Source organism: Excalfactoria chinensis, chromosome 4, assembly GCF_039878825.1.
Source record: "Excalfactoria chinensis isolate bCotChi1 chromosome 4, bCotChi1.hap2, whole genome shotgun sequence".
In the NCBI taxonomy this organism is placed as follows: Eukaryota; Metazoa; Chordata; class Aves; order Galliformes; family Phasianidae; genus Excalfactoria; species Excalfactoria chinensis.
Genome location: NC_092828.1, coordinates 25,914,268 through 25,918,187, shown reverse-complemented (window position 1 = coordinate 25,918,187; position 3,920 = coordinate 25,914,268). Strand labels below are relative to the sequence as shown.

General features: G+C 35.0%; 1 long non-coding RNA gene across 2 annotated transcripts; it reads left to right on the top strand.

Annotated features, from left to right (window-relative positions):
• The first annotated feature begins 280 nt into the window (after nt 1-280).
• LOC140250899 (uncharacterized) lies at nt 281-3,011 on the top strand. 2 transcript variants are annotated; one of them, XR_011903324.1, is made up of 4 exons: nt 281-386; nt 649-742; nt 2,086-2,171; nt 2,829-3,011. It is a non-coding gene; the product is annotated as an uncharacterized lncRNA (long non-coding RNA). The 2 variants fall into 2 exon arrangements; XR_011903323.1 differs by having other exon boundaries at nt 2,016-2,171.
• Nucleotides 3,012-3,920: the final 909 nt, after the last annotated feature.

Here is a 3,920-nt window from a genome sequence, read left to right as displayed (position 1 = left end):
TGGCAGAATTCTGTTGCATTATTTTTCTTAAACAATACAGTGACCAAACAACTTATCAAGATCTTCTGCAGCAGAGATCCTCTTTTGTTCATGTGTACAGATAAGGCTACTTGTTTATGACAACACTGTTCACGCCATGTGAATACTCACTAAGTTCCCCCCCCCACCACCACCACCAGTAAGAAATTGTTGCAGTTGCTGCAGAAATAATCTAATATTGCTGACAGTGGACAGGATAACTTATTTGATTGGAAATAACTGGTTCTATAACTCTCTATTAAGGAATTTATCCAGGACTAGAAGAATGTTGTCTGAAAACATCTGGTGATTCAATTCAACACCTACAGAGGCAGAAGTGAGAATTTTGTGACAGAATCGTCTCACAGGTATATGGATAGGCAAGTTACATCATCTCTCACATTAAAAATTCAACGTTTGCTTAAAACTTCAGTTTAAAACTATGATTGTTTTATCATTACTTCAACTGCAAAACTATATCAGAAATCCACTTACTTTTGCACTGTGCAATGTCTTTTATTCATTCTCATTTTATTATCAGTTGCATTTTTTTTTCTCAATATATTTCCTAAACATCAATCTTTTTCTGACTTATACCTTTAATTTCCATCTTATTTTGATTTTTAATAGGTTAAACAACCCCTACGGGCCCTGCCTAACCAATTCTGTGTAATGAATCCTTATATCTCAATGTGAATACATCTTTCTCACAGATGGATGACAGGTATTACATTACACAATGTACATATGCATGTATAATTATACATTATACAGAGCCTTTTATAATGACTCTAGCATCAAATGGGTATGGTTAATTTTTTTACTGTGAAACCTTAAACTACATCAGCAGTTTTTATAGCAAACTGTTAATGTACTTTATGCACTGTTGTTCCCTGCTCATCTAAAACCTCTGTACCTCATGATGCAAATGCCAAAAAAATCATAGTTGAAAGATTTGGGGATTTTTATTAAGGAAAGAAAATTCAGGATCAAAGATATGAAGTTTTCATCCAGGAGGTTTGTCTCAGAGTTATTGTTTGAAGGTAGCAGTAGTAGTATATTATTACTTACCTTCAAAAAATGAATTCTACTAAAGCTGATAACATGCTATATAAAGAAACTGCAGGTTTTAAAATATAGCACTTGTTCTGTCTAGAAATGAATTGCAGGAATAGAATCCTATTTTTTTTTATTTGTTTTCATCAGTAGGAAGCTCTGAGTGTTGTACCATATTATTCTTACAACAGTTGCAGAGCTAACTTTTGTTAGTTATAGCACGATAAATGCATGTCACAAATACAATGCTTACATGTAGATTGCCTTGAGGTCTGAAAGACAAAAATATGAAACTGTGTTAAATAATAAGAGTTTTAAAATTGAGCTGTGCTCTCAATTTCAAAGTAGATAATGTTTAATTTAACACTTATATACAGTACCTAATACAACAACAAGTACTGTATGTGAGAATTTTATTGTCTTGAGCAGCTGGTTTTATACCTGTTGCTTCATTGCTCATGCACTGGATAACCTGTCAGAATTTTCCAGATCTTCTTTTCAGTGAAGTAGATAAATAATGTTTATTTTTGAGATTACTGAGGCATTGTGATAGCTTCAAGGGCACACAGAAATAGGAAAACAGCTCAGCTTTGGTAATATACTGCCTCTTTCAAAAAAGGATTCAATCTATTTTTTAAAATACAGACAGGTTTAAATTATTTTTGAGGAAAAAAAAAAGGAGCCAGAAAACTTCCACAGACATCACAGAGCCTGTTTCTGTAATGCTGCTTGCATTCGTTTCCTGTATTGTAAAAACAACTATACTTCTATATATTTATATATTTATAACTATATATTTCAAAACTGTATATTATCTGAGAGTCTACTATGTTATTGTTGAATGCAAGAAAATTATTCTTGAGCATTTCATAGACCCACTGTAAACCCTGGATAAATGAATCGCTGTAACTCAACAACTAATCACTGTATGGTATTTCCAGTTGCCCAATAGGTGCATTGACAATATACTGTGACAACTGCCTCCTATCCTTGTTCCTGTATTCATAACAGGATGTGCCTCCATGTCACTCCCTGCATGTGCTCAGCTCTTTGAAAGGACAAGGATTCATGGACCTGGGAGGTTCAGTGCTTTTGCAGTAAGTTCCCATTGAACCTGATAATCTGTGGCCTAGGCAGACACCCTGGACCATATCTCTGTGTTATATTTGGAATCCTTTCGCCTAGGGTTTGTTTGAGTTTGTTACCCAGCGTATCTCAGAAATAAGTTTAACATATTATGCCAAAAATAAAGGAGATGTGTAATCATAGTAAGACCAAAGCGAACTAAGTATTTGTATGTTGAATGCTCTAGTTTTTATTTTGTCTGATTATTTTTATTTTGACTGTTTAAATTGAAATAATATGCCAGTCCTTGAAAAGCCTCAGAAACTTGATTCACTGGCTAAACTGTTTCATTATAGGACATAATGCTAACTTGACTGTAAAGTTAAATTGAGTATAACCTTCAAGGCCATATGTGCTTACTTTTAAAGAACAAATTGTTTTACAAACCAGTATATGATCCTAGCTAAATAAAATAAAATAAAATGTAATAATGTCGTGATGAATTTTGATTGGAAACAATATATCCTACCCCGCCCCCACCCCCCAAAAAAATAATTAAAAGAAAAATAAAAACAAACAAGCAGGAAATACATCAACAATTAATGGAGTTGCATAATAGTTTGACAGAGTTTTCTACAAAATTGTAAGCTAACATATTTCAACATGGTTTCATTTCTATTTTATTCCAGTGCACAGAAGAGACATGCAGTACGGCAGAACTTCACTGAGTATGGGTATCATAATACTGACAATTGCTATCATAAGATTTTTCACCTTTGCAGTCCACAGGAACAGTTATTAATTGCAAATTACTCTAAAGGAAAAACAAACAAATAAACAAAAAGGGAAAGAGAAAATTAGGCAGAAATAGAGGCTGGCCATATAGTGTAAGGCTGACTTTGACAATCTACTTAAAAGAGCAGAAGAATCTGCCAAGGTCACCCAACAGCCACTTCTTCCCTGAATGTCCACTCTGCTGTGGCCTCTGGGAGAACCATGCTGGTTTACATGGGAGATGAAAGAATAGAGACTAATTAGCCCTACTGGGAAAACTTTGAAAGCAAAGCTAATTAGTAGGTAAAGCTTGGAGCTAAGTTATCTGTACTGCTACTAGATTTGCAGACTACCTTGTTCACAGCTAGCTAGAGAGTGGTGTACTGTACAAAGCAGATGCTATGCTAAACAGCAGTCAAAGTAGGTTCTGTGGAAAAATTCCTCTTTTTACTTTCAATTCTTTATATAAATGTGTCACAATACCCTAACATATCCACAGTGTCAGAGCACCTGGCATTATCAGTAATGCTGCAAGGCATCTTTTAAAATTAGAGGTTTAATTTAATGAGTTTCAAATGGACAAAGGAAAAGAAAGGGCACATGTTCCCTCTAGTTTTGTTTCAGCATTAGATTGGCTTATTACTGTTGCAGATGCTTATAATTTATAAAATTATGATAAAGCTCCAACTTCACACACGAGCACACACAGGAGTCACACATCTATTTGTGTCTGAACCTGCTGGAAGGAGCAAAACATTTTAACAAATTACTGTAATATCATTTGGTATTTTCACGGAGAACATGATTGCAGACTGTTGCTGCACAACAAAAAGCACTTACTGTGGTGAATTTTAGCATTCAACATTGGCCTGGTTCCAGGAGCAGCCTGTTTTGTGTTCCTTCCTTCCATCACCAGTGACAGCTTTGCCACAGTGAGCCGCCCAGACCTTGTCCTGAGCTAAAGGTTGTTCTTGCACATTCTATGCAGAATCTGAAACCAATGCCAA